Raw genomic sequence first — 26,291 nt, 5'->3', positions numbered from 1 at the left:
AGGTCGTTTCGGATCGATGTCCTAGTCCGTCCCTCGACAAAATTTTAAAATTTGTCTTTTTGTAGCGATTGTTTTAAAAGCTAAGATTTTTGGGGTTTTTTAATGTTTTTGGCATACTTTAATTCAATGAGATTAAAAATAATGATAATAAAAGTTCTCGTCCCTCTCTCGGGTAAAGCAATTTCGGTTCAAAGACCTAGTCTTCAACTTACGACGAATTTTAAAAATCATATTCTTAACTTAATGAGATAAAGTAAATTTTTGTTTTTAAATTCACACAACTTAAATATAAAGTTCAAAATTAATATTAAAAATTCACACCAAACTTAAAATTTGAAATGCATAAAATTAAAAATTCATATTTTAAAAATTAAAAGTTCACACCAATCTTAATTTAAAAATTCATATTATAAATTCACACCAAACTTATATTAATTTTTTTCAAATATTTACAATTTTAAAAATATTGATTTTACAAAGTTTACAATATTTATAAAGGGTTCAAATATTAATTTTAAAAACATGGTAAAAATAAAATTTAAAATCTTTTTGTCTTTTTATTCCACTTTAATCAATCAAATATTATCAAAAATATGCGCCCCTCTTTTCGGTAAAGTAATTTCGGTTCCAAGACCTAATTTAACTCATGACGAATTTTTGAAATATTTTGGGTTGATTGATTAAAGATATTTATACCTTAAGAATAAACGTTAAATTTCGCAGTGATGTAATAATTTTTTTTGAATGATATCAATAATTTCGGTCGCCAAACCTAATTTTATTCAATACCAATTTAATACTTTTTAGCGAACAAATTAGCGTTTATTATCAAAAGGTTAAAAATAAAAATAAAAATAAAAACTGTACAGACATACCTGTGAAATAGATTTCTTAGTTATATGATCTATCCCATTCATAAGATAGTCGGTTTAATTGGTTTTCCATGGCTACATAGGCGTAACCTCGAGCATTCAGTGTCTTTTCTTCTAAACATATGAACGGTCCGTCTCTGCATAAAGTAACAAATTCGGTATTTGAATAGGTTTGATTATTTGAACATACCTCCATGTGACCATTTTCCGCATTTGTGACATCTTTCTAGGTGTCGTGCTCTTCTTTTTGCTGCGGATTTTGATTTTCCTTTACCAAATTGTAACTTATTATCTTCGCATCTGGATTCTTTTCTAACTCCGTCCATTCTTTCTCTGATTACTGATACTATTTCACTTGGTAGTATGTCATTATTTCTTTTAGTGATCAAAGCGTGTAGCATTAGACCATGGTTTAGTTCACAGGCAGTCTTCATTTTGTAAAAACCTAAAAAAAATAAAAATTCAGAATGGGGGGAGAAGACTAGTTCTTTAGGGTCTGCTAGGGAAAGACCATTCGGGTTCCATTTTCGAGAACTACACGAAAACAGACAATCTAACTCTAACAGAAATACATATTATCCTTTAAAGACTTGATTCTCCCCACACTTAGTTAGCTGTGGTGTCGAAATTGTGATTAACTTCGTTGTCGACTTCCATCGGACCATGTATGTAATGTTTAACTCTGTGACCATTAACTTTAAATTCAATCCCATTTGAATTTATTAATTCTATCGTTCCGTATGGGAAAACTCTTTTGACTATGAATGGTCTAGACCATCTTGATTTCAATTTTCCAGGAAATAGCTTGAATCGTGAATTGAAAAGAAGAACTCTGTCTCCTTCTTTAAATTCTTTTGAACTTCTGATTCTTTTATCATGCCATTTCTTCATTCTTTCTTTATAGATTAACGAATTATCATATGCTTCATGTCTTAATTCTTCTAATTCGTTTAGTTGACTTAATTGTAGACGTCCGGTTTCATGTAAATCAAGATTACATGTCTTCAAAGCCCAAAATGCTTTGTGTTCAATTTCTACTGGAAGATGACATGCTTTTCCATAAACAAGTCTAAAAGGTGTGGTTCCAATTGGAGTTTTGTAGGCTGTTCTAAAAGCCCAGAGTGCATCCTCCAATTTAATGGACCATTCCTTCGGATTTGATCCTACGGTTTTCTCTAGAATACGTTTTAAAGCTCGGTTGGTATTTTCAACTTGTCCACTTGTTTGTGGATGATATGCGGTGGAGATTTTATGAGTTACTCCATATCTTTTAAGAACTTTCTCAAGTTGATTATTACAGAAATGAGTACCCCGATCACTTATTAAAGCTTTCGGTGTTCCAAACCTTGCAAAAAGACGTTTTAAAAAGTTGACTACAACTCGTGCATCGTTAGTTGGGAGAGCTTGTGCTTCCGCCCATTTAGATACATAATCAATGGCTACGAGTATATATAGATTATTATGAGATTTTGGAAATGGACCCATAAAGTCAATACCCCAAATGTCAAATACTTCACATACTTGGATGATATTTTGTGGCATTTCATCACGTTGACTTATTTTTCCGGCCCTTTGACATGCATCACAGGATTTGCAAAGAAGGTGTGCGTCTTTGTAAATTGTAGGCCAATAGAATCCAGCTTCATAAACTTTTCTTGCTGTTAGTTGAGGCCCATAATGCCCTCCTGTTGGTCCTGTGTGACAATGGTTTAAAATTTTACTAGCTTCATCTCCAAATACACATCGGCATATTATTCCATTGGGACAACTTTTAAACAGATGTGGATCTTCCCAGAAATAGTGTTTTATATCACTGAAGAATTTCTTTCGTCTTTGGTACGATAATCCTTTTTAAAGGAATCCACATACTAAATAGTTTGCATAGTCTGCAAACCATGGAATTTCATTATAATCTATCTTTAATAGATATTCATCAGGAAAGTTGTCTTGTATGGCCGATTCATTTAGAACTTCTAATTCGGGATTTTCAAGACGAGAAAGATGATCAGCGGCGAGATTTTCTGCTCCTCTTTTATCTCGGATTTCAATATCAAACTCTTGTAAGAGTAAGATCCAACGGATTAATCTTGGTTTAGCATCTTGTTTTGAAAATAGGTATCTAAGAGCAGAATGGTCGGTATAGACCACCGTTTTTGCTAGAACGAGATATGATCGAAATTTGTCAAAAGCAAAGACAATAGCAAGGAGTTCTTTTTCAGTAGTTGTATAGTTCGTTTGTGCTCCTTGTAATGTCTTACTAGCATAATATATAGGTTGAAATCGTTTTTCAATCCTTTGTCCTAAAACGGCTCCCATTGCAAAATCACTTGCATCGCACATTAGTTCAAATGGTAGATTCCAATTTGGTGTGATCATGATCGGTGCATTAGTGAGTTTTTCTTTAAGAATATTAAAAGATTTGATACACTCATCTGAAAAGATGAATGGAGCATCCTTTTCTAGGAGTTTATTCATAGGAGTGGCAATTTTAGAAAAATCTTTTATGAAACGTCTGTAAAAACCGGCATGCCCTAGAAAACTCCTAACTCCTCTAACATTGGTGGGATGTGGAAGTTTAGCAATTACATCTACTTTAGCTCTATCCACTTCAATTCCTTCTTTTGAAATTTTATGTCCAAGAACGATGCCTTCTTTAACCATGAAATGGCATTTCTCCCAATTAAGTACTAGATTTGATTTTTCGCATCTAATTAGCATTCGTTCCAGATTAACTAGACATGATTTAAATGTATCACCGAAGACTGAAAAGTCATCCATGAATACTTCCATGCATTCTTCTATCATGTCGTGAAAAATCGCCATCATACACCTTTGAAAGGTTGCAGGGGCGTTGCAAAGTCCAAATGGCATGCGTTTGTAAGCAAAAGTACCATAAGGGCACGTGAATGTGGTTTTCTCTTGGTCCTCGGGTGCTATTGGAATTTGAAAATATCCGGAAAATCCATCTAGAAAACAATAGTAACTATTTCCGGCTAATCTTTCCAACATTTGATCTATGAAAGGTAAGGGAAAGTGATCTTTTCTGGTGGCGTCATTTAATTTTCTATAATCAATACATACACGCCATCCTGTTACAGTCCTAGTAGGAATAAGCTCATTTTTCTCATTTGTAATGACAGTCATGCCACCCTTCTTAGGCACGCATTGAACTGGGCTTACCCATGGACTATCGGAGATTGGATAAATTAGACCTGCATCTAGCAGTTTAATAATTTCTTTCTTAACTACATCTTGCATATTAGGATTTAGTCTTCGTTGGCGTTGCACATACGTTTTATGACCTTCTTCCATAAGGATTTTATGTGTGCAATACGAAGGACTTATTCCTTTAATATCATGAATCTTCCATGCAATAGCTGGTTTATGAGCTTTCAACACAGAAATGAGTTGTGATTTCTCATTTTCAGTAAGAGAAGATGATATTATTACAGGTAATTCAGAATCACCATGTAAATAAGCGTATTCCAAATGGTTTGGAAGTGGCTTTAACTCTAATTTCGGAGGTTCTTCTATCGATGATTTGTATCGATATCTGTCTTCTTCTTTTAGCATTTGAATTTCTTCTGTTGTTGGTTCATATCCATTAGCTATAAGTGTAGCTAACATTTCAGCTTCATCAATTGGTTCATTACCTTCTCCTAAAGAACATTCTCCTGTTCCTTGTAATTCTGGAAATTCTTCTAATAATTCTGCATGTGCATCTATAGTTTGAATATAATAACATGTATCATCTGCAGATTGTAGTTGTTGCATTGCTCTATCAACTGAAAAGGTAACACTCTCATCCTCTATACTTAGGGTCAGTTTCTTACCGAACACGTCTATCATTGCTTTAGCCGTGTTTAAGAATGGTCTTCCTAATATGAGAGGAACTTGAGAATCTTCTTCCATGTCCAAAACAACAAAATCTACTGGAAATACTAAAGTACCAACTTTAACTAGCATGTTCTCCATTATCCCTCTAGGATATTTTATTGATCTATCGGCTAGTTGTATGCTTATTCTTGTTGGTTTCAATTCTCCAAGGTCTAGTTTAGTGTATAGTGAATACGGCATTAGATTTATACTAGCACCTAAGTCTGCCAATGCTTCTATTGAACTAAGACTACCCAGAAAACATGGAATTGTGAAACTTCCTGGATCAGATAATTTTTTTGGTATCTTATTCAACAGCACTGCTGAACAATTAGCATTCATAGTAACAGCCGAGAGTTCTTCCATTTTCTTTCTATTTGAGATTAGATCTTTCAAGAATTTAGCATATCTAGGCATTCCTGAAATCACATCAATGAAAGGAAGATTTACATTTATCTGTTTAAACATATCCAAGAATTTGGATTGCTCGGCTTCAAGTTTCTCTTTCTTCATTTTACTCGGGTAAGGAAGCGGTGGTTGATATGGTTTAACATAAGGTTTATCCTTAACTGTGTTATCTTCATTAACCTTTTCAACTACCGGTTCTTTTTCCTTATCTTGATCAGGTTGTGGTTCTTGTGGAGTAGGAATGGCTTCATCAGAAGTTACAGGTATTTCAGGTGGTTTAAGTGTTGTACCACTTCTTGTGGTAATGGCTTTAGCTGTTTCACTCCGGGGGTTAGCATTTGTATCACTAGGTAGACTTCCCGGTTTTCTTTCACCTATTAACCTTGCTAGGTTACTTACTTCTTGTTCCAGATTTTGAATAGAAGCTTGTTGATTTCTAAATGCTTGAGCATTTTGTTCATTGGTTTGTTTCTGAGATGTGAAAAACTGCGTTTGAGTTTCAACTAGCTTCGTCATCATATCTTCTAAATTCGGCTTTTTATCATCTGTTTGTTGTGGTGGTTTGTTTTGAAAATTAGGTCTTTGCTGATTATAAGTATTATTGGATACTTGTTGATTGCTAGGACCTTGTTGGTTGTTGTATGGAATATTTCGGTTATAATTCTGGTTTTAATTGTAAATCGGTCTTGGCGGTTGATAATTATTCTGATAATTATTTCCAGGCCTTTGGTTTATGTATGAAATATTCTCTCTTTATTCCATTGTTAATTCAATACTGAGACAATCTTTTGTCAAATGTGGTCCTCCACACTGCTCACAACTAATTCGTATTGAGTGAATATCTTTAGTCATCTTTTCCATTCGTCTCTCCACAGCATCTATCTTTGCGGAAATGGAATCTAAGTCATGGCTAGAATCGGCTCTAGCTGCTTTAGATGATCTAACGATATCTTTTTCTTGGTGCCACTCATGTGAGTGGGAAGCAGTGTTATCAATAATTTTGTAAGCATCAGTTTCGGTTTTCTTCATAATAGAACCACCAGCTGCTATATCTATGTCTTTCCTTGTAGTGATGTTGCATCCTTGGTAGAATATTTGTACTATTTGACAGGTGTCTAAACCATGTTGCGGACATCCTCTTAACAACTTTCCATATCTTGTCCATGCCTCATATAGAGTTTCATTTGGTTTCTGTGTAAACGTAACAATTTTTGCTTGAAGTCTTACGGCTTTAGATGCAGGAAAGAATTGTTTAAGAAATGTGTCAACTAAAACGTCCCATGTATCGATCGCCCCTTCAGGTAACGATTCCAACCAATCTTTGGCTTCTCCCTTTAAAGTCCAGGGAAATAACATGAGATATATCTGTTCATCCTCCACTTCTCGGATTTTAAATAGTGTGCAGATCCTATTAAAGGTACGTAGATGTTCATTTGGATCTTCCTTCGGCGCACCACTAAATTGGCATTGATTAGTCACCATGTGTAGAATTTGTCCTTTGATTTCATAATCTGGCTCATTAATGTCTGGATGAGTAATTGCGTGACCTTGGCCAGTGCGTTTAGCTCTCATTCGGTCTTCCATACTTAAAGGCTCCAGATTCTCCATAATTGAATATGTTGAATCGGTATCACTAGATGATTCTGATTTAATGGTTCGTTCCTCAACAATATCTGTTTGAATGATTTGTGGCTCCGGAGGAAAGTTTAATGGTTCAGGATCTACGAACCGTTCCTGAATATTTTCCGGATTCTCAATTGTGAGGTCGGGTTCAAAAAATGGATTATCGGAAATTTGAACTGAAGTACTTGGTCTACTGGATGACGATTCTAAAGAAAAATCAACGGCGGTAATATTTGCTAAATGTCTTGATCTAGTTACAGGTGGTGAACGTACAAAAGGTGGTGATCGTCTTGCTCGGTGCATTCACTGAATATCCTATTAGTTTTAAAAAGGAAAGAAAAATTATAATAAGTTATCCAATCAATAGACTTTTCTGATTTTGCCCACGTTTCGAATAGCCAAAAGATGCAGCAGAGGGGCAGGATTCGTTTGGTCTCAATATAATTGAGGACTGTTTGGCTCCAATAACCCGGTCCACGTACAAATCCAACTATTACTACGAACCAGAAAATTTTGATGTCTATCAATTTAACCACTTAAAATAAATTTTCGTAATTTTAAGAAATTTAGATAAGAAGTAGAATAAAAATCTATGTCCTAAAAACTAGAATAGCGAGAAATAAGAAAGAAAAAGAGTTCGTCGAAAAAGGTCGAAAAAGAAAAATGGTTGAAAAATAAAAGGTGACGAAAAAAATAAAAGAAACTTATAAAACTTAAAAATACTTGACTAACCTAACCTTATTACTACAACTAACTTAAAATTATAATCGCAAATTGAAATTACTAATTGGAATGATAATTGATACATAGTAAAAGGTGTCTAAAAATATTAAAGCTTACAGGAAAAACTAAATCCCAAATGGAAATAACTTAAAAAGAAACTAAAACTTAAAAAGGCGTCGCAAAATTCTAAAGTACCTAAATCTTAGTCTAAAGAAAAAGCACTTAAGGAATTTTACGGCAAAGCCTAAAAATCTAGGAGTAAAAATGACTATGGCAAAAACTAAGTTTAAAATTAAATATGAGCGAAAAAATACAAATATTACGCTACAACGATTAAAAAGGGACAAAATATAAAAATATACAAAAAGTTGTAAAAATTACAATTTTTATAAAAATATTATTTTTATATTATTTATTTTATTAAACTATTAATTTTACAATTTAATTAAACTTAATAAACTAAAATATAAATTAAATAAAACTTAAATTAAACTAAAACTAATTATAATAATAATAATAATTAGGGTTTATAATAATAATTAATTAATAATTACTCCGTGATTAATTGCAGTAGGGTTTCTGTCGGTGTCAGAATTACTCCGCGAGTTGCGGTATTTCAAACAACAAACCCCGCGAGTCGCGGGGTTTCAAAATTCAACCCTGGAACAGTTTAAAACTCGACGTTTTTTTTTTCTTTTCTGTTTTTATATTTTCTGTTTATATTATCTTATTAAAATATTTATGTAATCTAAATAAAACTTATCTTTAATAACTAAGATAAAAATAAAATACTTTATAACAATAAAAAAAAATAGATTTATATATATATTTTTTTCCCTTTTTTTTTTCGGTTTTTAAAATATATTTATAAAATAAATTAAATAAAACTCATATTTTTACAAAATAAAACTTATATTTATCAAACTCCTAAAAATACATAAATTTTTGTTTTTCTTTTTATATTTTCGAATAATTAAAACGTATTTTTACAAAAACGAATTTTAATAAAAGTTAACTAAATTTTTTTTTTTTATATTAGTGTTGCGCTTCCGGCGTTTAGAAAGTTCCCCGGCAGCGGCGCCAAAAATACTTGATGCGGTAGCGGAGTGGTATAAAATACTATTAAATTTTACAAGGAAATACTATTAAATACGATACAATTTTACACAAGATATTTATTTATTTAGAGAATGGATATACTTAAACCTTGCTACAACACTTATAGGCAGTGTACCTAATCGTACAGTAGTGTAGTTTTTAGTAAGTCCGGTTCGTTCCATAGGGAATCTTTTTTAAACAAAGCTCAACGCTATATAAAAATACAAACATATATATAAGTAATATTATTATTATAAAGGGGGGTTTTTACCGTTTAATGACCGGTTTGTCGATTTTAAAACTTTAGTCGCAGTTAAAACCTAATGTAAAATATTAAATAAATAAAAGACTTAATTTAAAGCGTAAAATAAATAACGATAATGAAATTGCAATAAAAGTGCGATAAAATAAACTTGCGATAATTAAAAAGTACAATAATTAAAAGTGCGATTAAATAACAATAAATAAAAGTGCGATAATTAGAAGTGCAATTAAATATAAAATAAAGGAAATTAAATATGAAATAAAAGAATTATGCTTATTTAAACTTCCGTAATCATGATGTTTGACGTGTTGATTTTAGTTTTATGCCCATGGGTTAATTGTCCTTTGTCCTGGATTATTTAATATGTCCGTCTGGTTTTTGTCCATAACAGTCCATCAGTCATAAATATAAAGTGCGAGTGTCCTCATCAAATTATTCTTATACCCGAAGTTAAATATTCCAACTAATTGGGGATTCGAATTGTAACAAGGTTTTAATACTTTGTTTAATGAATACAGCAGGTTATCAACTGCGTGTAAACCAAGGTTTTACTACTTTGTTAGCAATTACACCAATTATCCTTGAATGTAATTTCACCCCTGTTTTAATTATTCTAGTGGCTATTAATCCATTCCCGTGTCCGGTTAAATGAACGATTATTCGTACATATAAATATCCCGCCCATCGTGTCCGATCGAGTGTATATGGTAATTTATAGGGACGCCCAATTGTAAATCTTTATATTAACATTAACAAACTATCATTTAGTTAAACAAATATAAAGCCCATTAATAGCCCATAGTCTAATTTCCACAAGTGTCGTTCTTTTGTCCAAACCCCAATTATGGTACAAAGCCCAATTACCCAATTTTAGTAATTAGCCCAACATCATGATTACTTCGTTTTAAATAAGCATAATAATAACTTAGCTACGAGACATTAATGTAAAAAGGTTGAACATAACTTACAATGATTAAAAATAGCGTAGCGTTACACGGACAGAATTTCGACTTACACCCTTACAACATTCGCTAACATACCCTTATTATTAGAATTATAATTAAAATTAAAATTAAAATATAAATTATAAATATAAATATATCGTATGAATGAGGAGAAAAAAGATGATGAAAATGATCAGATTTTGGTTTGCTTTATAGGGAGTTTCAAAACTGGGGGCTCCGCGACTCGCGGCCATTTTGGCCTTCAAACTCCGCGAGTCGCGGAGTTTGAAATTACAGCTCACAACTTTGGAGTCTTTCTCTGCCGATGGTTTTTATTTATAAATATAATATATATATAATTAATTATATATTATATTATATTTATATACATAGTTAACTTGTAATTTTTAGTCCGTTGCATCGAGCGTTAAGAGTTGACTCTGGTCCCGGTTCCGGATTTTCGAACGTCCTTGCGTACAATTTAATATCTTGTACTTTGCGTTTTGAATCTTGCACTCTTGTAATTTCGAGACGTTTCTTATCAATAATTGGAACCTTTTTGATTGTCTTTTGTACTTTTGAGCTTTTTGGTCGTTTGCGTCTTCAATTCGTCGAATCTGTCTTTTGTCTTCACCTTTTATTATTTAAACGAATATCACTTGTAAATAGAACAATTGCAACTAAAAGCTTGTCTTTCTTGAGGAATAATGCTATGAAATATATGTTCGTTTTTAGCATTATCATGGTGATATCCGGATCGCAAATCGATCTTTGAATAAACGCTCGATCCTTGTAGTTGATCAAAAAGATCATCAATTCGCGGAAGAGGATACCGATTCTTGATTGTCAATTTGTTGAGCTCACGGTAGTCGATACACATACGAAAGGATCCATCCTTCTTCTTCACAAACAGAACAGGTGCGCCCCAAGGCAAGAAACTTGGTTGGATAAACCCTCGATCTAACAGCTCTTGTAGTTGACTCTGTAATTCTTGCATCTCGGAAGGTGCGAGTCTATAAGGTGCGCGAGCTACAGGTGCAGCTCCTGGCACTAAATCAATCTGAAATTCTACGGCTCTCGGCGGTGGTAATCCAGGCAATTCCTCTGGAAGACATCGGAAAATTCGTTCACAATTCGAACGTCGTTCACGCTCTTCACCTCAGTTTCTACCGCTTTCACATGTGCTAGGACAGCAAAGCGTCCCTTCTTCATAATCTTTTGCGCTTTCACGCAACTAATGAGGTTCAACTTCGAGGTACATCTCTCTCCATAGATAACCAGTGGTTCGCCATCTCCTTGTGGTATGCGAAGTGCTTTATCTCCACAGATAACATCGGCCTTTATCTTGCTCAACCAATCCATACCGACGATCACGTCAAAACTTCCCAATTTGATAGGTATCAAATCAATTTCGAAATCTGCACCAGCTATGTTGATAATAGCTCCACGACTAATATGGTCAACCTTTTCAAGTTTTCCATTGGCGACCTCGACAAGCATACTCTCTTTTAACGGGACTAATGACCAATTAATCTTATCGCAAAAATGTCTACATACATAACTTCTATCCGCACCAGTATCAAACAAGACAGAAGCTAAAAGATTGTTGATTGTGAATATACCTGTCACCAAGTCGGGGTTATCGCGTGCATCCCTTGCATTAACATTAAAAGCTCTAGCACGCGGTGGTCCGCCATCCTTTCGTTTGTTCGGGCACTCATTTCTGAAATGGCCCGTCTGTCCGCATTCGTAACACTTTTTCGGCCCGTTGGTGTTTGGCCTCCCTGTCATTGTGGTAGTCTTGCAGTCTCTACCGATGTGCCCGCTCTTATTGCACTTCTCAAAAACAGCATTACAATATCCGGTGTGGTGCTTGTAGCACCTCTTGCATTGTGGTAGCATGCCTTTGTAGTTCGGGTTGGAGTTGTTGTTGTTGGGGTTGGGGTTGTTGTTGTTTTGCCTGAACCCTTCATGTCGCTTCGCCGGGTTTTGATCATAGTTTCTACCCCTGTTGTTGTTATTGTTGTTGTGGTTGTTGTGGTTGTTATGGTTGTTGTCCCATTTCCTCTTTTCACTACTACCGGCTTCAAACTTAGCCTTCTCCGGCTCGTCAAGGATGATTTGATTCAGGAGAGTATGCGCCATGCGCATTGCTTCGGGAACATTCGGTGGTTTGGATGAGGTGACATTTCCTTTGATAGACTTAGGGAGTCCCGAGAAGTATTTCTCCATGCGCTTGAATTCGGGGGTGACCATGGTCGGACACATAAGAGCCAACTCCAAAAACCTACGGTTGTAACTGTTAAGGTTGTTCCCTACGGCCTTTAACTGCATAAATTCGATTTCCATCTTCTGAATTTCGGTTCTCGGACAATACTCATCAATCATAGCCGCCTTGAATTCCTCCCATGGCGTAGCATACGCCTCATCGATACCTTTAGCTTTAGCTAACGTGTTCCACCACGTTAGCGCGCCGTCTGATAGCGTGCAAGATGCAAACTTGGTCTTATTGTCCTCCGAACAGTTGCTAACTAGGAATACTGATTCAAGTTTTTCGAACCATCTGGTGAGACCAACTGGTCCCTCGGTGCCGCTGAAGTTATGCAGTTTGCAGCTCTGGAATTCCTTGTAAGTACACCCATTTCGAACGGGTGGGATAACTGGTGGTGGTGGCGGTGGAGCTTGGAGATTTCTTTCTGCTAGGGCTGCAGCGACCCGTTCGCTGATCATGTCCTCAATCTGGGCGGCGGTAGGTGTGGTTCTTCCGTTAGCCATGGTATTCTAAACAAAATTTTTGACTCAAGTCAAAATCTAGCATTCGATATGTAGTAATATAGTACATAGTAACCAACATGGAATCAAAACATCACATGTTATTAAATAATGCATCTAGGTACAAATACCACAGAATCATCGTACAACAATGTAAATAGAACATCGTGCAAGAATTAAATAATGCAAAGTTCCATTCATTAATAATAATAAGTTTCATACATCTGAATAAGTTCGTACAATACATATGAAATACATGAAACTATAACTAGATTACATCATGAAATCTAAATACAAAGTCCTACGGTGAAGGCGGGTGAACTGCTCCTCGAGCCAACTGTTCCTCGAGCTCAGTGACTCGAGCTCGGAGAGCCTCAGTCTCCCTCATCAGTTCCTCGTTAGAGGGAGCTGGTGGGGCAGGCGGTACAGGTGGGGCGGGTGGTTCCGGTGGTGCTGATGTAGATGGTCCTGCTCCGGATGTAGACGGTACGTCCCTAGATGTAAGTGGTCCGTATCTAAATCTAGGTGGTACAGTTCCAGGAATAGTCAATACATAACGGGGAACCTTACGTATCTGTGGGTCGGCAGGGTATGGCACAACTCGTGTACGAGCAGTAACCCTACGACGATGGCCAAAAGCGTCAGTAAAAGCACGACCTCCATTCACCCCTGGAATGACGGTGCCGTCGGAACGGTACCGCTTCTTCGGCGGGGTGGGGGGGGGTACCTGAATAGGTCTATCAGCAGGATCCTCATCATCGCTGGAGTCGTCTGATGATGAAGAATCGGCGGATGATGAGTCATCCGAATCATGTGGTGGTGACACTGGTGGCTGAGCTGGTAATCCAAAGCGTCCGAAGGCGGCCAACATCTGTCGGTGTCTGCCTGGCGGAATCACGACTAAACGTCCGTCGGGAGTACATCGGCAAGGCGTGCACATGTGGTTACGAAACAGCCCTTCCCCGAACTCTGCGGGGATCTCAATACCACCAATGCGGGGCTGTGACCTCGAGGGTCCGGGAGCAGACACTGGGGCAGGTGCACTAGTACCAGCTCCGGAAGTAGAAGCGCCGGGATCACTAGTGGGTGTCGGGGCCGGTGTATCGGCAGTAGCAGCAGCAGGTGTAGCAGTAGGTAGGGCGACGGGGTCTGAGTCTGTACTGCCCGAAATGCCAGCAGGTGGAACATCCGACATCTGAACAAGGAAAAATAAATTTTCCATGTCAGTATGTCATAAAGCAAGCAAATAGTAGGCCAACAGTTTAAATCATGTATAACAGTAACTAGCATGGCAATAACAGTAATTCGTATGAAAGTAGCATGCAATCGAAAGCAAGTAGCATCATGCAGTAGTGAAATCATGTAATAGCATATGGCATATAGCAGTAACAGTAAGCAGCAGCATGCAGCAAGTTCAGCAGAAACACGTAAACTAGCAAGTTGTAGATTAGTCCAATTAGTGAATCCTACTCGGGTCGGTCTTAGACTCACTAATGCAACCTAATTCCCTACAACCAATGCTCTGATACCAAATGTGATGCCCCGTACAAAACTAGCGTGTACGAATCATCAACAACAGGATCATTACAAGGTTAAGTACTATATGCTGTAATTAAAGAAATTGCATTTGCGATAAAAAGGTGATGTCATAACCGACATCAAATGTTTTACATTTCAAAAGCATGCTTCACTAAGTAGAAGCAAATAAATAAGTGTACGTGACCCCAAAGGTCGTTACATAACATAGTTTCAAAAGTAAATAAGTTTGAATGCAAGATAAGTAGTCATGCGATAACAACTCTAAGCAGCGGGTTCTACAGCACGACTAGTACACAGCGGAAGCAACCTCAAGCACCTGAGAAATACATGCTTAAAAACGTCAACACAAAGGTTGGTGAGCTATAGTTTAAGTATAACAGTATGTAAGGTAGGCCACGAGATTTCAGTGCTACAAAGAGCGTTTCAAAACAGTATGATAAAGTATATGTTAACCGTGGGCACTTGGTAACTAACTTAACGTTTAAAATACCCCCTGAAAGTACACTTGGCGAGTGCATATATTTATGAAGTATTAAACACTCGTTGACTGCTAGCGCGACTAGCCCGAGTGGGGATGTCAAACCCTATGGATCCATATCTAAGATTCGCGTTCACGGTTCAAAAACCAATGATTAAACGTTACCGAGCTAAAGGGAATGTTTCTGCCGTTATATAACCCACACATATATAAGTTTAAGTACTCGTGCCTAGTATGTAAAACATAAAATCTGCATGTATTCTCAGTTCCCAAAATAAGTTAAAGTAAAAAGGGAATGCTATAACTCACAATGATATGTAGCGGTAAAGTAGTAGTCGGGAAAGGTGTGCAAGTAAATGGTCCGAAGTCCTCAACCTAAGTCAAATAGTACTAGGTCAGTAAATCGTCTTAATAGGTTTAAAAGTATGTATTTAAGGTCTTAAGGGTCATCATCATTCATCATCAAACAAAAGGCGTAAAGTAAGTTTCGTTTATGAAAGTAGTTTTCAACAAAGTCTGACTTCAGTCAGTCGCCACGGCCTTACCCTTACTGAATTAAGGTGAGACCAGTGGCCACGGCTCCGTCTATGAGTCCCTTAAGTGTGTTAAAATTTACAGAAGCAAACTCGTCTTGATTTGACCGTGGCGACGGTCTAAGTGCGAGTAGGTCAGAAATTTCTGCACAACGTTAAAGGACATAGTAACGATCGGAGGGCCATAAATCCTAAACCGTAACTCGGATTAAGACGAGTCCTATATGAAAAGTTATATACTAGAAAAGTTCTATCTAAAAATCAAGGTTAGAACAGCCCAGGTCTATTGGTCTGTTCCAGAAACATCAGGTCAGTAGGTTTTGGACAGAACAGTGAGTTTAAAAGGGTTCCGGTGGTCTTGGTGCTTGATGTTCATCATGGCTCTCATCCTTGATGCATATAGCTTCAAGTGTACAACTCATTGATGTATCTACATCATCTTAACCAAGTCTTGACCATCATAACCCATGTGCAAGTCTAAGACATGAAGCACAACTCACTTAAGAGTTGTATGAAGTTTGATGAACCAAAGTTGCACCAGTCTTAGATCTAACACATACATGGACTTTAAAGCTAATAACAAGTTACAAACTTGAAAGTAAACTAACTAATCAAGATCATAAGTAGTAGAACATAGTTCTTAGTTTGATCTTGAAGATCCAAGACTCAAAAGTCTAGATCTAAAGTTACATTTAAAGAAAACTTGTTTGTGTGTTCTTGAACTTCCAAGGTTAACTTGATTTGTTCAAGAGATATGAGATCAAGACTAACTTGTAGTACTTGACCATATAAACTAACTACATGAAATTAAAGTGCAAGAAGAAGTAAACTTAAATAAACAAGAAAAGATTCATGGTTGTTCATACTTTTAAAGATTCAACCAAAGTTGATCTTTAAGTAGAGTAAACTTTAAGTTTACTTCCATGACTTACAAGTATGTCTTTAATCAACACAAGAACTTTATAATCTTTGAAACATTATATGTAGAACCTAAACTAGAGAGTTTAGTTCTTGATTGTTCTTGTTAAAACAAGATAAAAGATGAATCAAACTAGAAAGTTAGATTCTTGAAACATGTAAGTAAATAACAACAATTAACAAGACAAGTAACATTAACAACAAAGAACAACAAATGATGATGATGATTTGCATGTATGTATTTGGTTTTAAGAAGAAAAGAAGAAGAGAAAAAGTCTTCAAGATTACTTACAAGAACTAGAGAAAAGAGAGAAAAGAAATGTTGCAAGTAAGAGTGTGAGTTGGAAATGAGAGATGCAAGTGAGTACTAGTGAACAAGTAGTGTAAAAAATAATTTTGAATCCCCACATGGCCATAGGCCTTCGGCATTCTGCAGAAAAAAAGAGGGGGAAGGCTAATGTTTAATGGCTCTTCATGTGTAAAAGCTTAAAAGTTGGATAATGAGGATGCATGCATGGGAAGTGTATGTTAACTAGATTCCAAGTGTTGAAACTAACTAGTTTCCATTTAACTTGATACTTACAACTTCTTGGTGGGCTAACTAAGTCCATTAAGAAGTAGGGTGGGCTTGGAAGTCCAATAACATGAGTCCATTACACTAACAAAGCCCAAGTTCAAATAAATCAAAAGTTAAACCAATTAAAGCCCAAGTAACTAACTAATAGCCTTAGTTAATTAAAATGATTAATAAATTTAATCATGAATGTAAATAATATCTAAAAATATTATTCGTGAAAGTTCCGGGTGTCACAAAGACGTTTCGGGCCCTTAAAAGTCAAGTACGGGCAATCATGGCAACATGTAAATGTAATAACGTACATTCGTTTAATCATACATATTAATAATAATAATTATTAATAAATAAATGTTGGAAATTCCAGGGTCGTTACACCTACCCGTTAAAGAAATTTCGTTCCGAAATTTGAGTGAGATGGTCATGACTAATAATAAAAATGTTTTCATGACAAATATGAGTTGATAAATTGAGTTTTATCATGGTTGACTAATATAGATAAAACGATTCGATTAGATGAAGTGTCCGAATGAAGCTTTCACAATAGATTGAGATAGATTTTTAACTTTTGACGTAGTCACGGTGGAAATTAGAAAATAAGGTGTGCCTTAGTTTTTGACGTTGTCTTGGTTGAATTTTGGAATTCAAGGGATTTAAAAGGAAAACTTGGAAATCTATAAGATCTGATTCTTCGGTGAACAAGGAAATTAAGATCTCTCTAATTAAATACGGTGATCTGCTTCGATTACTCTGTCTGATATTTTCCATTACAAATTAAACTTTTTCGTTCTATTATTCTCACCATTCCTATACTTTCCTTCTTGTTTCATACATCCAAAAGATTCTGAAAATGTTTAATCCAGTTCTGATCCTTGTCCTCATCCTTACTATCGTAACAATCATTCTCCTTTTCCAACTTTCACCAGAGGAATCTGCTTTCTTCTACTTCGCCCTTGGAATTATAATGTTTTTAATTTTCCCGTGTATTTATGTTGCGATAAACATTGATATACATGGTTTGTAATTTACGTGTTGTTATCGGGCTTTATATTCTCCCTTAAATTTCAAAACTCTATGCTTTTGTTTTCTCTTCCCGACTTCAAGTCAAGCGAATAATGGTCCAGAATTTGTAGATGTAGAGTTTCGAATGATTATAATGTTCTAAGCAGGAAGGAACGTGATAGCACGATTTGATTTTTCAAATTTATCAACATCACGGAAGATAGAACCATCAAGAATACATTTTCTTGATTTGTTCAGGAGTTGAGTAGAATGAAAGAGTTATGTAACATGGCACATGATGACGTTATGATCTGTGAATCATCAAGTCCCATTAGCAACTCAGCATGAATTACGGTAATATAATCACGTTGATCAAGTGTCATTATATTATACTAACTCATGCATCAGTTCCCAACATTACTTCAATAACATTCATATTTTAATCTCAAAAGCTTACAGAATATAGAAACTAACAGTTTCTATATGATGTAACACTGATAGCACGAAGAGATTAATGATTTCAGATAAGAATAGTTATAAAAATATCTTCAGAAATATGGAGGATATTTATAATAAAAGATACGATAATATCCTTGAATATTTAAGATTAGAGGATGATGGAGACTATTGTCCGCAAGTGTTTAGAGTAAGGAGTAAGATATTCGCTAAAGACTTCAGCAGGCATTGAATCATTTGGATTCTTTGAAGTCAAACTTATTCTTTGTGATTTGTCCACGGCTTTCTTCATAGTTTAACATAATCTGCTTTTCGGTACTAAATTTTTCTATTGAATGTTTTCAATATATGATACACAGGAAGCACGAAGAGGTATATAATTTCGGACGAGAATATTTATGAAAATATCCTCAGAAATATCGAAGATATTGATGATGATATTTTGGAATTTCTAAGTTCAATGGTTGATGAGGAAGATTTTTCCGCAAGATTTTAACATGAGTACGGAGCAAAATATTCATTGAAGGTTTCATCGGATTCAGAATTATCTGGATTCTTTGAATATATGGTATGGTCCTTGTATTTGTCCTTGGTCTCCTTCGTGGTTAGCTCAATCCGTTTTCCAGTTCCAACCTTTCTGAGCTTTTTCAACATACTATCCTTTATCATCAAACTTCCGATGATTAAGGGCGTTTATATTTGTCTATGGTTTCTGCTGCTTCATTCAGCTTTTTCAACATTCAGAGTATTGATTTGTGACTGAGTGCTTTTCAGAATTTCAGAATGAGAGATCATAATTCTAAGCGATAAATGTCATACGTATAACTGTTGATGTAGATATGCTGTGAGTTTTCAAAGTACTGATTGCTGATTCCCGGTAATTGGTATGACAGTTCTCGTTACAAGATGTGGATGAGTATATGATAGGGTTTCAATGAATAAATATAATGATTTGTCAGAGAGATTTAAGTCAAGAAGCAACGAGGTTACTGGTACATCTGCTGGTAATATGGTGGAATATAAAAGAATTCTCCGGTATTAAAAGGGTAATCGTATATATCAGGATTTATAGTAAGGTTACTTCGAATGAAAAGTCGAAGTTGAATTGCTGAAGCTGTGACAAAATTGGCTAATTTGGAAAGGAATTGCAAAGTTATTTTCGGTGATAACAACGCCAAAGGAGCTAGCACAGATACGTGTTAAACGTTTATACAGGTTCTGAGAATTTTTCAGGTGCATAACTATATGCGTAAATCTTTTCTTCCGTAGATGGAGTGCAGGTTGATTCATCCTCCCGATTGAGGTGTTTTCAATAATCATGAAAGGTTTGAACACTGATTGTAATAGTCAAGATACAAATGAAGTTTAAGATGAAATCAAGTGGCAAACTTGAAGAATTGTTTAGTTTCATATGTTAAAATCAATATTTTAATTCATTTTAATTGTCCAATGTTGATAGTCCTCAGTTGATAGTCTACAGTTAGCAGTGTACAAATAATGATTCATATATAGTTTACTATATAATATTCGAATTAATAAATACGTATCGTGACCCGTGTACATGTCTCAGACTCGATCACAACTCAAACTATATATATTATTGTAGAATCAACCTCAACCATGTATAGAGAACTCGATCATTACTGCATATAAAGTGTCTATGGTGATTCCAAATAATATATATAGATGCGTCGATATGATATGTCAAAACCTTGTATACGGGTCCCGATATTTAAAGTGCGTAAAATAAATAACAGAAAATTAAATAATGATAAATAAGGTGCGTAAAGTAAATAACAAAAATTTAATGACGATAAATAAAATTGCGAGAATGTAAATTGCGATAAAATAAATTGCGATAAAATATAATCAGTTAGCTAGGAACAGTTAGATAGGATTATGTTAGCGTGAATTCTTAACAAAATTTCTCATAGTTAATTTGTTTGTTTCTAACAAATTTTATTTTGTCCAATGTTTTCTTCATTATGCCACTTGTCGGATTCTGATAGGTCCAAATCCAAATATGAAATTGAATGAAAATGGTTATTCTATGATGAACGGATTCGTATAGCTGTGCTTGCAAGTAGGATAGTAAATGACTGTTGAATCAGATTCGAAGAACGTACAGTGTAACTTATTAATGCGAAATATAAATATTCCTCGAGTATTACCTACCCGTTAAAATATTTTCACCAGTAACAGTTTGTACAAAAGAATTTTTAATTACAATCTTTATGAAAACATATATACATATATATTTTCTTCAGATATAATTATGGATTTAATGAGTCAAAATGATATTAAACTCATTTAATTTATCGTTAGAACTAGAATACATAATCTCTAAAACATTAGAGATTACATAATTACCATTTAGAATGATGTAGAACGATACGTAGAAAGAAGATTATACTCGAGGTACAGAATGAGATGTTGAGGTATGGATTGTTGACGGTACTGGTGCTGTTACTGATGGTACTGTTGATGTCGGTGATGTTGCTGAAGCTGGTAAGTTTGCACCATATTTTCCAAAACTATTACTCGAGCATGAAGTTCGCTGACTTCTTGTATTACTCCTGGATGATTCTGTCGGTCGGAACGAGCAGATGAATAAGGTTTAGAATTGTGGATAGAATATAATCGCGTCGAGCTACTCTGGAAATGAGGCTAAAAATGGTGTTTCGGGTAGGTTCGTCGATAAGTGCTTCGGGTTCTTCACCAAGAGGTGAATTCGGTTGGTGGAAGGGATCGCCTTCTTCGCGTCTCCATTGATTAAGTCGACTACGAACCTATCAGATGAATTGAGGATGGATGATTGGTTGATTCATTCTGGTGACACTACTTTCGAAGCTTAGGTGAATATCCATGTCGGGATACCTTTCGGAATAACTATCGGAATAGCTATCGGAATCCGAGGAATTCGAACTGGTTGAGGGATTCATCTCGTACTATCAGATGAAGGATTTTCAATAATAAATAGATTATAGGATGTAGATTAGTACCCTGCAATACATAATTTACATATGCATATATAATATTAAAATCCCATAAGTTATGGAGGAATCTAAGGAAGCTGTCAGGCAAAGTCTACAGTAACAGATATGCTAAGATATGAATTAGCAGATACGCTAAGATACGAATTTTGTCTATACACTATTCATGCAATCATTGCAGTAAGATGTGTCTAGACTAGGAATGATAAGTAGGTAATTTCCTAAGGATGATAAGCAGATGATTTCTGATAAAAATGATAAGCAAAACTTTTGACATGTAGACACGGTCGAAGTCCAGACTCACTAATGCATCCTAATGACTATCAGTTAGACACACTAATGCAAGACCTGGTTCGCTAAGACCATCGCTCTGATACCAACTGAAAGGACCCGTCCTAATCCATCTGGACGAAGTCACCAACAACTGGTTCCATTGCGATGATCGACTCCAAAAACTGTCTTTAAAAATGAGCAAATGCACAGCGGAATGTTTCTTGCATACCTGAGAAAAAACATGCTTTAAAGTGTCAACCAAAAGGTTGGTGAGTTCATTAGTTTAACATAAATAATCATTTCATAATTTTAATAGACCACAAGATTTCATATTTCCATTTCTCATAAACATACGTCCCATGCATAGAGACAAAAAAATATCATTCATATGGATTGAACACCTGGTAATCGACATTAACAATATGCATATAAGAATATCCCCATCATTCCGGGATCCTCCTTCGGACATGATATAAATTTTGAAGTACTAAAGCATCCGGTACTTTAGATGGGGCTTGTTGGGCCCGATAGATCTATCTTTAGAGTTCGCGTCAATTAGGTTGTCTGTTCCCTAATTCTTAGATTACCAGACTTAATAAAAAGGGGCATATTCGATTTCGATCATTCAACCATATAATGTAGTTTCAATTACTTGTGTCTATTTCATAAAACAGTTATAAAAACGTCGCATGTATTCTCACTCCCAAAAATATATATTGCAAAGGCATTTAAAAAGGAATTAATGAAACTCACCCTACAATATTTTGTAGTAAAAATATTCATATGACAGACTGAACAATGCAGGGTTGGACTTGGATTCACGAACCTATATCATTTGTATATTTATCAATACATATAACCGTACTCGAACAATTTCACATACTATATCTATATATATTATTTATTTAATTTGTATATATATATTTGAAAATGGTTATTACTTATATAGTTATATATATTTATGTTGTATATATATTTAAATGATTAATATCTATATATTTAATTATATTAATATATATATATATATATATATATATATATATATATATATATATATATATATATATATATATATATATATGTGGTTAGTATTATGTCTAAAATTCTTTGGTTTGTTATATATAAATATTTGTGTAATTAATGTTAATATGTTATATATATATAGGTATATAAACTATTAATACCATATATATGTTAGGTCAAAATATTTGACTGTAATAATAATGATAGTTTTGAAAATAATGATTTACTAATAATAATAATAACTTTCTTGATAATGATAATACTAATAACGATATTGTTAAGAAAATATTTATATTAATAATAGTACTAATATTAATAATTACAAAAAATGATATTAATACTAATTTTAGCGGAACTAATTATAATTTGTATCACTTTTATAATAACAATAATAATAATAATCCTAATCATAATTATAATAATAGCCCTTAAAAAGATAAGTTAGTAATCATAATAAAAGTAATATCATTCATAGTTGTGTTTATAGTCATAATACTAATAATAAATGATAACGTCATTGATGATTTTATTACCAATACTTTTGTTGATAATAATAATAATAATACTAACAATTTTATAAAATGATACTAATAGTAATATTTATAATGATAAATTGTATTATGTTCATAATAATGATAATAATAATAATAATAATGATCATAATTATAATTATAATAACAATAGTACATATGTAATAATATTAGTAATAATAATATTCTAACAATATTAATTAATACTAGTAAGAACAATAACAATAATAATAATAATAATAATAATAATAATAATAATAATAATAATATAATAATAATAATAATAATAATAATAATAATAATAATAATAATAATAATAATAATAATGATAATGAAAATGAAAAGAAATGGTATACCCTAAAAAGAAATGCACCCAACGGGACTCGAACCTCCGACCTCTCGTTAACCGTCACCTCCTTAAACCATCTGGGCTGATGCCCGTTTTCTGATTTATATCGCTACCTAAATGTATTTAACCCGTATTATTTATCATGTTAATATCTTCTTCTTTCTCAGCTCGAATTCGGCCCAGACATCCTAATCTCAATCCAATAACAAATTTTGTTTTATAAATAAAGTTTGTACTTAACTTTCAATTGATTTATAACAATATTGATTTCATAAAAAAAATAAAAAAAATATTCTGCTGTAAATATCCCCACGATGAACACCCAAAACATTAATTCAAAAATTTAATTTCCAGACCGTTTAAGGTTCCTTAAATAAAATAGAAACGACTCATACCAATAGTTTGAATTAAATAGAACAGAAAAGAAAAAAAAACTTTGTGCAGGTAGTAAGAACACGTACCTGAACTCAATTTCAAAAATCAGATTTCAAGTCGTTTCAGCCTAAACTTACATCATGAAAAAGATGTGAAATCACCCCTAAAATCTTTCTGAATTATCAATTGGAACTAAAACACCTAACTGATTACGAATTTCATCTTGAACAAAAAGTTTGACTTTCAAGAACCGAAACTTTGACCTCAGAATTTGTGATGAATATGAAGAATCTATAACTTTGCAGATAGTTTTAGTAAAGGAAAATCAATAAGATTGCATTATTACAATTTGAAAAATCGTTTTAAATTGAATTATGGCGAAAAAGTAAATGATACAGAGGTTACGAGCTGTATAAAGGAATTTCTTGTTTAATTCCCAATCAGACTGATACCGTAGTGATTTTTACGTGTTAGTGTCGATGGACAACTGGATAATTTTCTCAATAATGTTGTGTAATTTATCTGAGTTATAGCAAAAAGTGTCGACACATTTTATTTCCTCAGGTACAAGATATATGAATAAATATATAAAGGAGATTATGACTAGCAACTGATTTCGTTTGCATTCTAATCTATTTGGACATAATTGTAGACAGTAGTACCCATTTTATACAGTTTGAGGTTGATTTATAACAACTCTCAACTTTCTGATTTCCTTTTGGGTTATAAATAAATATAAATATTATTAATAATAATAATACTAATCATAATAATATAAGTAATAATCATAATAATATCACTAATCTTAATAATAATGATTCTCATAATTGATAATAATAAGAATGTTAATGGCATTAGTAATATTATTATTTATGTTAATAATAATTTTAATAACAATAACATAACAAATTATATATATATATATATATCAAATCTCATATATATATATATATATATATATATATATATATATATATATATATATATATATATATATATATATATATATATATATATATATATATATATATATATATATATATATATATATATATGTATGTATGTATTTATATCTCATATTAACATTAATAATGATAAAAGTAATAAGAATATTAATAACAATAATATTAACAATAATAAATTACATGTATCAACTTCATATTTGTAGATTATATGTTATAATAAAATTAATAATACAAATAATTAATATTAATTTTAATATCAATAATTAGAATAATGGTAATAATAACATAACAATTACATTTAATATGTTAACATTACATATTGTTAATTATGTATACTTATTTTATATTTAACATATTTGAATATTTATTATTTATATATTTTATATTTATTACAATATATTAATACTTATTAATAGAATTTATATATAGATTTATAATAATAACATTTATATACATTTATATATATATTCGTTTTAATGGTGACTTAATTATTCTAATTACTAGTCTACATTTTTAATTCCACTTGATCAAAATATACCTTATTAATTCAAGATGTTTATATATACTCTTATTTATATTTATATATTTACCTATTTATTTACACACAATTGTTCGTGAATCGTCGAACATAGTCAAAGGGTATTTGAATATATGAACATAGTTTCAAAGTTCTCGAGACTCAACATTACAGACTTTGTTTATCGTGTCGAAATCATATAAAGATCAAGTTTAAATTTGATCGGAAATTCCCGGGTCGTCACATTGGGCCCGATAGATCTATCTTTAGGATTCGTGTCAATTAGGGGTGCACTAATTCTCAAAATTAGTGATGTTCCCTAATTCTTAGGCTACCAAGCTAAAAGGGGCATATTCTACTTCAATCCATTCAACCATATAATGTAGTTTCAATTACTTGTGTCTATTTCGTAAAACAGTTATAAAAATAGTGCATGTATTTTCAGTCCCAAAAATATATATTGCAAAAGCATTTAAAAAGGGAGCAAATGAAACTCACTCTACAATATTTTGTAGTAAAAATATTCATACGACAAAACAGAACAAAGCAAGGTTGGCCTAAGATTCACGAACCTATATCATTTATATATATATTAACACACATAATCGTAATCGAATATATATATATATATATATATATATATATATATATATATATATATATATATATATTATTAATAATATGCTTGTTAAATTATTTGTTATATAGATGTAGATATATTTAATTTACATATTTTATTTAACTAGTGTTTATCTTTCATTATAACATGTTAATAAGAACAATTTATATTAGAGTTTCTATATGATAAAATATATTTGTATGTATTAGTTGATATATTTTATATGTATTTATTTCATTTGTTTGTTAAAATAGTAATTATAATAATACTAAAATAATATTAGTAGTGATTAAAATAATGATAATTAATAATACTAGTATTAATAATAATGATAATGAAAATAATAACTTTGATAGTAATACATACTAATAATTATTATAACAATCTTATTACTAATTGTAATCTTAATAATAATACTTTTGTTAATAATAATAAGTCTAAAATGATACTAATACTAATATTAATAATAGAAATAATAGTTTGTATTGTTTTCATAATAATAATATTAATGATTCCAATCATAATAATACTTATATCAAATCAATAATAATATACTAATAATAACA

The sequence above is a fragment of the Rutidosis leptorrhynchoides genome, chromosome 5 (genome assembly GCF_046630445.1).
Source record: "Rutidosis leptorrhynchoides isolate AG116_Rl617_1_P2 chromosome 5, CSIRO_AGI_Rlap_v1, whole genome shotgun sequence".
In the NCBI taxonomy this organism is placed as follows: domain Eukaryota; kingdom Viridiplantae; phylum Streptophyta; class Magnoliopsida; order Asterales; family Asteraceae; genus Rutidosis; species Rutidosis leptorrhynchoides.
The sequence above is the reverse complement of the archived record's forward strand: the minus strand, read 5'-3'. Positions refer to the sequence as shown.